Source organism: Panulirus ornatus, chromosome 14 (assembly GCF_036320965.1).
Source record: "Panulirus ornatus isolate Po-2019 chromosome 14, ASM3632096v1, whole genome shotgun sequence".
Classification (NCBI taxonomy): domain Eukaryota; kingdom Metazoa; phylum Arthropoda; class Malacostraca; order Decapoda; family Palinuridae; genus Panulirus; species Panulirus ornatus.
The window spans coordinates 48,403,241-48,413,857 of NC_092237.1; positions in this window are offsets into that span (position 1 = coordinate 48,403,241).

Genomic DNA, 10,617 nt, shown 5'->3' on the forward strand with positions numbered 1-10,617 from the left:
TTTTGCTTTCCGGGATAATGTTCTCGACTTCCACACATTCTTCAAGGCCCCCAGAATTTTCGCCCCCTCCCCCACCCTATGATCCACTTCCGCTTCCATGGTTCCATCCGCTGACAGATCCACTCCCAGATATCTAAAACACTTCACTTCCTCTAGCCTCTCACCATTCAAACTCACCTCCCAATTGACTTGACCCTCAACCCTACTGTACCTAATAACCTTGCTCTTATTCACATTTACTCTTAACTTTCTTCTTCCACACACTTTACCAAACTCAGTCACCAGCTTCTGCAGTTTCTCACATGAATCAGCCACCAGCGCTGTATCATCAGCGAACAACAACTGACTCACTTCCCAAGCTCTCTCATCCCCAACAGACTTCATACTTGCCCCTCTTTCCAAAACTCTTGCATTTACCTCCCTAACAACCCCATCCATAAACAAATTAAACAACCATGGAGACATCACACACCCCTGCCGCAAACCTACATTCACTGAGAACCAATCACTTTCCTCTCTTCCTACACGTACACATGCCTTACATCCTCGATAAAAACTTTTCACTGCTTCTAACAACTTGCCTCCCACACCATATATTCTTAATACCTTCCACAGAGCATCTCTATCAACTCTATCATATGCCTTCTCCAGATCCATAAATGCTACATACAAATCCATTTGCTTTTCTAAGTATTTCTCACATACATTCTTCAAAGCAAACACCTGATCCACACATCCTCTACCACTTCTGAAACCACACTGCTCTTCCCCAATCTGATGCTCTGTACATGCCTTCACCCTCTCAATCAATACCCTCCCATATAATTTACCAGGAATACTCAACAAACTTATACCTCTGTAATTTGAGCATTCACTCTTATCCCCTTTGCCTTTGTACAATGGCACTATGCACGCATTCCGCCAATCCTCAGGCACCTCACCATGAGTCATACATACATTAAATAACCTTACCAACCAGTCAACAATACAGTCACCCCCTTTTTTAATAAATTCCACTGCAATACCATCCAAACCTGCTGCCTTGCCGGCTTTCATCTTCCGCAAAGCTTTCACTACCTCTTCTCTGTTTACCAAATCATTTTCCCTAACCCTCTCACTTTGCACACCACCTCGACCAAAACACCCTATATCTGCCACTCTATCATCAAACACATTCAACAAACCTTCAAAATACTCACTCCATCTTCTTCTCACATCACCACTACTTGTTATCACCTCCCCATTTGCGCCCTTCACTGAAGTTCCCATTTGCTCCCTTGTCTTACGCACTTTATTTACCTCCTTCCAGAACATCTTTTTATTCTCCCTAAAATTTAATGATACTCTCTCACCCCAACTCTCATTTGCCCTTTTTTTCACCTCTTGCACCTTTCTCTTGACCTCCTGTCTCTTTCTTTTATACATCTCCCACTCAATTGCATTTTTTCCCTGCAAAAATCGTCCAAATGCCTCTCTCTTCTCTTTCACTAATACTCTTACTTCTTCATCCCACCACTCACTACCCTTTCTAATCAACCCACCTCCCACTCTTCTCATGCCACAAGCATCTTTTGTGCAATCCATCACTGATTCCCTAAATACATCCCATTCCTCCCCCACTCCCCTTGCTTCCATTGTTCTCACCTTTTTCCATTCTGTACTCAGTCTCTCCTGGTACTTCCTCACACAGGTCTCCTTCTCAAGCTCACTTACTCTCACCACCCTCTTCACCCCAACATTCACTCTTCTTTTCTGAAAACCCATACAAGTCTTCACCTTAGCCTCCACAAGATAATGATCAGACATCCCTCCAGTTGCACCTCTCAGCACATTAACATCCAAAAGTCTCTCTTTCGCATGCCTGTCAATTAACACGTAATCCAATAACGCTCTCTGGCCATCTCTCCTACTTACATAAGTATACTTATGTATATCTCGCTTTTTAAACCAGGTATTCCCAATCATCAGTCCTTTTTCAGCACATAAATCTACAAGCTCTTCACCATTTCCATTTAGAACACTGAACACCCCATGTATACCAATTATTCCCTCAACTGCCACATTACTCACCTTTGCATTCAAATCACCCATCACTATAACCCGGTCTCGTGCATCAAAACCACTAACACACTCATTCAGCTGCTCCCAAAACACTTGCCTCTCTTGATCTTTCTTCTCATGCCCAGGTGCATATGCACCAATAATCACCCACCTCTCTCCATCAACTTTCAGTTTTACCCATATTAATCGAGAATTTACTTTCTTACACTCTATCACATACTCCCACAACTCCTGTTTCAGGAGTATTGCTACTCCTTCCCTTGCTCTTGTCTCTCACTAACCCCTGACTTTACTCCCCAGACATTCCCAAACCACTCTTCCCCTTTACCCTTGAGCTTCGTTTCACTCAGAGCCAAAACATCCAGGTTCCTTTCCTCAAACATACTACCTATCTCTCCTTTTTTCACATCTTGGTTACATCCACACACATTTAGGCACCCCACTCTGAGCCTTCGAGGAGGATGAGCGCTCCCCGCGTGACTCCTTCTTCTGTTTCCCATTTTAGAAAGTTAATACAAGGAGGGGAGGATTTCTGGCCCCCCGCTCCCGTCCCCTCTAGTCGCTTTCTACGACACGCGAGGAATATATATTTATATATATATATATTTATACATATTTACTCTTAACTTTCTTCTTTCACACACTTTACCAAACTCAGTCACCAGCTTCTGCAGTTTCTCACATGAATCAGCCACCAGCGCTGTATCATCAGCGAACAACAACTGACTCACTTCCCAAGCTCTCTCATCCACAACAGACTTCATACTTGCCCCTCTTTCCAAAACTCTTGCATTCACCTCCCTAACAACCCCATCCATAAACAAATTAAACAACCATGGAGACATCACACACCCCTGCCGCAAACCTACATTCACTGAGAACCAATCACTTTCCTCTCTTCCTACACGTACACATGCCTTACATCCTCGATAAAAACTTTTCACTGCAAGGTTATTAGGTACAGTAGGGTTGAGGGTCAAGTCAATTGGGAGGTGAGTTTGAATGGAGAAAAACTGGAGGAAGTGAAGTGTTTTAGATATCTGGCAGCGGATGGAACCATGGAAGCGGAAGTGGATCATAGGGTGGGGGAGGGGGCGAAAATTCTGGGGGCCTTGAAGAATGTGTGGAAGTCGAGAACATTATCTCGGAAAGCAAAAATGGGTATGTTTGTAGGAATAGTGGTTCCAACAATGTTGTATGGTTACGAGGCGTGGGCTATGGATAGAGTTGTGCGCAGGAGGATGGATGTGCTGGAAATGAGATGTTTGAGGACAGTGTGTGGTGTGAGGTGGTTTGATCGAGTGAGTAACATAAGGGTAAGAGAGATGTGTGGAAATAAAAAGAGCGTGGTTGAGAGAGCAGAAGAGGGTGTTTTGAAGTGGTTTGGGCACATGGAAAGAATGAGTGAGGAAAGATTGACCAAGAGGATATATGTGTCGGAGGTGGAGGGAGCTAGGAGAAGAGGGAGACCAAATTGGAGGTGGAAAGATGGAGTGAAAAAGATTTTGTGTGATCGGGGCCTGAACATGCAGGAGGGTGAAAGGAGGGCAAGGAATAGAGTGAATTGGAGCGATGTGGTATACCGGGGTTGACGTGCTGTCAGTGGATTGAATCAAGGCATGTGAAGCGTCTGGGGTAAACCATGGAAAGCTGTGTAGGTATGTATATTTGCGTGTGTGGACGTATGTATATACATGTGTATGGGGGTGGGTTGGGCCATTTCTTTCGTCTGTTTCCTTGCGCTACCTCGCAAACGCGGGAGACAGCGACAAAGTATAATAAAAAAAAATATATATATATATATATATACTTGTTTATGGATGGGGTTGTTAGGGAGGTGAATGCAAGAGTTTTGGAAAGAGGGGCAAGTATGAAGTCTGTTGTGGATGAGAGAGCTTGGGAAGTGAGTCAGTTGTTGTTCGCTGATGATACAGCGCTGGTGGCTGATTCATGTGAGAAACTGCAGAAGCTGGTGACTGAGTTTGGTAAAGTGTGTGAAAGAAGAAAGTTAAGAGTAAATGTGAATAAGAGCAAGGTTATTAGGTACAGTCGGGTTGAGGGTCAAGTCAATTGGGAGGTAAGTTTGAATGGAGAAAAACTGGAGGAAGTAAAGTGTTTTAGATATCTGGGAGTGGATCTGGCAGCGGATGGAACCATGGAAGCGGAAGTGAATCATAGGGTGGGGGAGGGGGCGAAAATCCTGGGAGCCTTGAAGAATGTGTGGAAGTCGAGAACATTATCTCGGAAAGCAAAAATGGATATGTTTGAAGGGATAGGGGTTCCAACAATGTTGTATGGTTGCGAGGTGTGGGCTATGGATAGAGTTGTGCGCAGGAGGGTGGATGTGCTGGAAATGAGATGTTTGAGGACAATGTGTGGTGTGAGGTGGTTTGATCGAGTAAGTAACGTAAGGGTAAGAGAGATGTGTGGAAATAAAAAGAGCGTGGTTGAGAGAGCAGAAGAGGGTGTTTTGAAATGGTTTGGGCACATGGAGAGAATGAGTGAGGAAAGATTGACCAAGAGGATATATGTGTCGGAGGTGGAGGGAACGAGGAGAAGAGGGAGACCAAATTGGAGGTGGAAAGATGGAGTGAAAAGGATTTTGTGTGATCGGGGCCTGAACATGCAGGAGGGTGAAAGGAGGGCAAGGAATAGAGTGAATTGGAGCGATGTGGTATACCGGGGTTGACGTGCTGTCAGTGGATTGAATCAAGGCATGTGAAGCGTCTGGGGTAAACCATGGAAAGCTGTGTAGGTATGTATATTTGCGTGTGTGGACGTATGTATATACATGTGTATGGGGGGGGGGGGGGGGGGTTTGGGCCATTTCTTTCGTCTGTTTCCTTGCGCTACCTCGCAAACGCGGGAGACAGCGACAAAGTATAATATAATAAAAATAAATATATATATATATATATATATATATATATATATATATATATATATATATATATATATATATATATATATATATATATATATTCTTTTCTTTCATACTATTTATATATATATATATATATATTTTATATTTTATTATACTTTGTCGCTGTCTCCCGCATTTGCGAGGTAGCGCAAGGAAACAGACGAAAGAAATGGCCCCCCCCCCATACACATGTATATACACATATATATATATGTGTATATATATGTTTTGGGAGCAGCTGAATGAGTGTGTTAGTGGTTTTGATGCACGAGACCGGGTTATAGTGATGGGTGATTTGAATGCAAAGGTGAGTAATGTGGCAGTTGAGGGAATAATTGGTATACATGGGGTGTTCAGTGTTGTAAATGGAAATGGTGAAGAGCTTGTAGATTTATGTGCTGAAAAAGGACTAATGATTGGGAATACCTGGTTTAAAAAGCGAGATATACATAAGTATACTTATGTAAGTAGGAGAGATGGCCAGAGAGCATTATTGGATTACGTGTTAATTGACAGGCGTGCGAAAGAGAGACTTTTGGATGTTAATGTGCTGAGAGGTGCAACTGGAGGGATGTCTGATCATTATCTTGTGGAGGCAAAGGTGAAGATTTGTATGGGTTTTCAGAAAAGAAGAGTGAATGTTGGGGTGAAGAGGGTGGTGAGAGTAAGTGAGCTTGGGAAGGAGATCTGTGTGAGGAAGTACCAGGAGAGACTGAGTACAGAATGGAAAAAGGTGAGAACAATGGAAGTAAGGGGAGTGGGGGAGGAATGGGATGTATTTTGGGAATCAGTGATGGATTGCGCAAAAGATGCTTGTGGCATGAGAAGAGTGGGAGATGGGTTGATTAGAAAGGGTAGTGAGTGGTGGGATGAAGAAGTAAGATTATTAGTGAAAGAGAAGAGAGAGAGGCATTTGGATGATTTTTGCAGGGAAAAAATGCAATTGAGTGGGAGATGTATAAAAGAAAGAGACAGGAGGTCAAGAGAAAGGTGCAAGAGGCGAAAAAAAGGGCAAATGAGAGTTGGGGTGAGAGAGTATCATTAAATTTTAGGGAGAATAAAAAGATGTTCTGGAAGGAGGTAAATAAAGTGCGTAAGACAAGGGAGCAAATGGGAACTTCAGTGAAGGGCGCAAATGGGGAGGTGATAACAAGTAGTGGTGATGTGAGAAGGAGATGGAGTGAGTATTTTGAAGGTTTGTTGAATGTGTTTGATGATAGAGTGGCAGATATAGGGTGTTTTGGTCGAGGTGGTGTGCAAAGTGAGAGGGTTAGGGAAAATGATTCGGTAAACAGAGAAGAGGTAGTGAAAGCTTTGCGGAAGATGAAAGCCGGCAAGGCAGCAGGTTTGGATGGTATTGCAGTGGAATTTATTAAAAAAGGGGGTGACTGTATTGTTGACTGGTTGGTAAGGTTATTTAATGTATGTATGACTCATGGCTGAGGTGCCTGAGGATTGGCGGAATGCGTGCATAGTGCCATTGTACAAAGGCAAAGGGGATAAGAGTGAGTGCTCAAATTACAGAGGTATAAGTTTGTTGAGTATTCCTGGTAAATTATATGGGAGGGTATTGATTGAGAGGGTGAAGGCATGTACAGAGCATCAGATTGGGGAAGAGCAGTGTGGTTTCAGAAGTGGTAGAGGATGTGTGGATCAGGTGTTTGCTTTGAAGAATGTATGTGAGAAATACTTAGAAAAGCAAATGGATTTGTATGTAGCATTTATGGATCTGGAGAAGGCATATGATAGAGTTGATAGAGATGCTCTGTGGAAGGTGTTAAGAATATATGGTGTGGGAGGAAAGTTGTTAGAAGCAGTGAAAAGTTTTTATCGAGGATGTAAGGCATGTGTACGTGTAGGAAGAGAGGAAAGTGATTGGTTCTCAGTGAATGTAGGTTTGCGGCAGGGGTGTGTGATGTCTCCATGGTTGTTTAATTTGTTTATGGATGGGGTTGTTAGGGAGGTAAATGCAAGAGTTTTGGAAAGAGGGGCAAGTATGAAGTCTGTTGGGGATGAGAGAGCTTGGGAAGTGAGTCAGTTGTTGTTCGCTGATGATACAGCGCTGGTGGCTGATTCATGTGAGAAACTGCAGAAGCTGGTGACTGAGTTTGGTAAAGTGTGTGGAAGAAGAAAGTTAAGAGTAAATGTGAAAAAGAGCAAGGTTATTAGGTATAGTAGGGTTGAGGGTCAAGTCAACTGGGAGGTGAGTTTGAATGGAGAAAAACTGGAGGAAGTGAAGTGTTTTAGATATCTGGGAGTGGATCTGGCAGCGGATGGAACCATGGAAGCAGAAGTGGATCATAGGGTGGGGGAGGGGGCGAAAATTCTGGGGGCCTTGAAGAATGTGTGGAAGTCGAGAACATTATCTCGGAAAGCAAAAATGGGTATGTTTGAAGGAATAGTGGTTCCAACAATGTTGTATGGTTGTGAGGCGTGGGCTATGGATAGAGTTGTGCGCAGGAGGATGGATGTGCTGGAAATGAGATGTTTGAGGACAATGTGTGGTGTGAGGTGGTTTGATCGAGTGAGTAACGTAAGGGTGAGAGAGATGTGTGGAAATAAAAAGAGCGTGGTTGAGAGAGCAGAAGAGGGTGTTTTGAAGTGGTTTGGGCACATGGAGAGAATGAGTGAGGAAAGATTGACCAAGAGGATATATGTGTCGGAGGTTGAGGGAGCTAGGAGAAGAGGGAGACCAAATTGGAGGTGGAAAGATGGAGTGAAAAAGATTTTGTGTGATCGGGGCCTGAACATGCAGGAGGGTGAAAGGAGGGTGAGGAATAGAGTAAATTGGAGCGATGTGGTATACCGGGGTTGACGTGCTGTCAGTGGATTGAATCAAGGCATGTGAAGCGTCTGGGGTAAACCATGGAAAGCTGTGTAGGTGTGTATATTTGCGTGTGTGGACGTATGTATATACATGTGTATGGGGGGGGGTTGGGCCATTTCTTTCGTCTGTTTCCTTGCGCTACCTCGCAAACGCGGGAGACATCGACAAAGTATAATGGAAATAAATAAATATATATATATATCAACATGTACACATATACATACACCTACACAGACATATACATATATACACATGTACATATTCATACTTGCTTGCCTTCATCCATTCCCGGCATTGCCCCCCCCCCCATCCCCCTCCATAGGAAACAACATCACTACCCCCTGCTTCAGTGAGGTAGCACCAGGTAAACAGACAAAAAGGCCACATTCATTCACACTCAATCTCTAGCAGTCATGGTGATCATCATTATAGAAATACTTTAAGATTTTTAGACACCAATTGAATTGTTTATGATAGTATTTTATGGGCAGTTTGCATGAACAAAACTGTTTGAGTCTCACAGTGTTGAAGGCAGTTAAGAGGGGCTGGAGCTGGAGACTGAAAATCATCCTCTCCTGTCTTATTACTTTCCAAAAGAAGGAACAGAGTGACAGATTTTCCTTTAAGATTCAGTAGTGTGTTTCTCATGCTACCTCATTAAAGTGGGAAACAGCAAACAGTTATGAAAGAAAGAAAATGGCATACACTTGCTTTATTGTAGATAATTAAGAATTGATGTATGAATTGAGATACTTGAAAATTTATATGAGTCTGTAATGTACATATCTTTAGAACTTCACAGTAGACAACATCTGGAACATATATTTTCTGTGAGCATTTCAAAACACTGTAAAAACTAAATTGACACATGGCAGATGCAAGGCTCGGGTACCGTCCAGTAATAGACGATATGGTGACAAAGTAGCATGTTCCAGCTTTATATACTATGTGACTAAAGGATTTGTATTGATTAATACAAAGATATGTTGATATTACTGTAAAAATTTTTAAACAATGTGCAAGACGTGAAGAGAATACCTTGCTGTAGATGTCATCAGCTGTTGGCTTGGTTTCAACTTGACAGAAACACATCAATATACGTTACAGTGTTCCAGTAGTTAGGTTTATCTTAAATTTGAAGTTATGATTGACCTGTAAGTATGGGACATCATAAAGATACCTGTAAATAAACAGCAGATATTATATCAGTTTATTTGGCTCTTTGTAGATATGAAAGGCTACAGTTTGTAGACTATTGAAATTGTATGTATTTTTTAAAAGACCAGGTCAAGAATGAAGTGGTTGGTATACATTACGATAAGGACTGCATTGCAAAAGGTGCATTGATTTTGGAATGTCTGGTAAATTTTACTCCTTTTAGTTTTTTTCAGTGTTTATACTTAACATTGTAACCATAAATGAGATTGATGAGCTTTTGCAAGGCATATAGTGAAGTTGAAACAAAATAAAGAATTGGTTTTCCTTATTTTCTTAGAATTATAGTGTCATATAGGTTTCACTAGATTTTCTATTTTTCAAGTGAAGACTGTGGTTCATTATACTCTATTATATTCTAAGATATTTAAGCCTACTAAAAAGTAATAGTGATCTCTAAAAACCCTATGTACTAATGTATTATACTGCTTTCCATTTTATATTTGATTTCTGTATGTTTAGAAATATTAATCATCTTAGAATACCCACATGATTGCAGTGTGAAACTCAGAAAAGTCATACCATATTTCATCTGATAACTATGATTGTGTAGTGACTGTCAGTGATATTGGTGTGAACTATTGTTTCATTCATGAGATTAAGTTATGAGGCTAAGTTTCTCTAAACAAGTACTTTATGGTGTTTTCAGTTTGTAATTTTTAACTGCTTATTTGTAAATTGAAGCAATAATGAAATCATATGTTACATGCACATTTTGTGTTAATCCCTGCTTTCTGTTTAGTTGTTTTTTTTTTTTCAGCTGGTGAGTCATTGTTAATACCTGTTGTCTGTCCATTGTCGTCCATTGTGTATTAGACTTTGATGTATTTTCAAAAACTGTCATTGAGATCAACGTAAAACATAGTGTGGCTCTTCCTTCAGGCATTCTCATTATTACCTGTAATTAAGCCCCAATTCTCCCTCTTCGTTCTTTCTCCTACTGTTATTATTAGTATTTTTTACTCATTCTTATGTTCTGGATGCTAATTCGCTCATACAGGAAAAGCGAATACTTTTTTTTTTTTGCTTTGTCGCTGTCTCCCGCGTTTGTGAGGTAGCACAAGGAAACAGACTGAAAGAAATGGCCCAAACCACCCCCATACACATGTATATACATATGTCCACACACGCAAATATACATACCTACACAGCTTTCCATGGTTTACCCCAGACGCTTCACATGCCCTGATTCAATCCACTGACAGCATGTCAACCCCGGTATACCACATCGATCCAATTCACTCTATTCCTTGCCCTCCTTTCACCCTCCTGCATGTTCAGGCCCCGATCACACAAAATCTTTTTCACTCCATCTTTCCACCTCCAATTTGGTCTCCCACTTCTCCTCGTTCCCTCCACCTCCGACACATATATCCTCTTGGTCAATCTTTCCTCACTCATTCTCTCCATGTGCCCAAACCATTTCAAAACACCCTCTTCTGCTCTCTCAACCACGCTCTTTTTATTTCCACACATCTCTCTTACCCTTACGTTACTTACTCAATCAAACCACCTCACACCACACATTGTCCTCAAACATCTCATTTCCAGCACATCCATCCTCCTGCGCACAACTCTATCCATAGCTCAC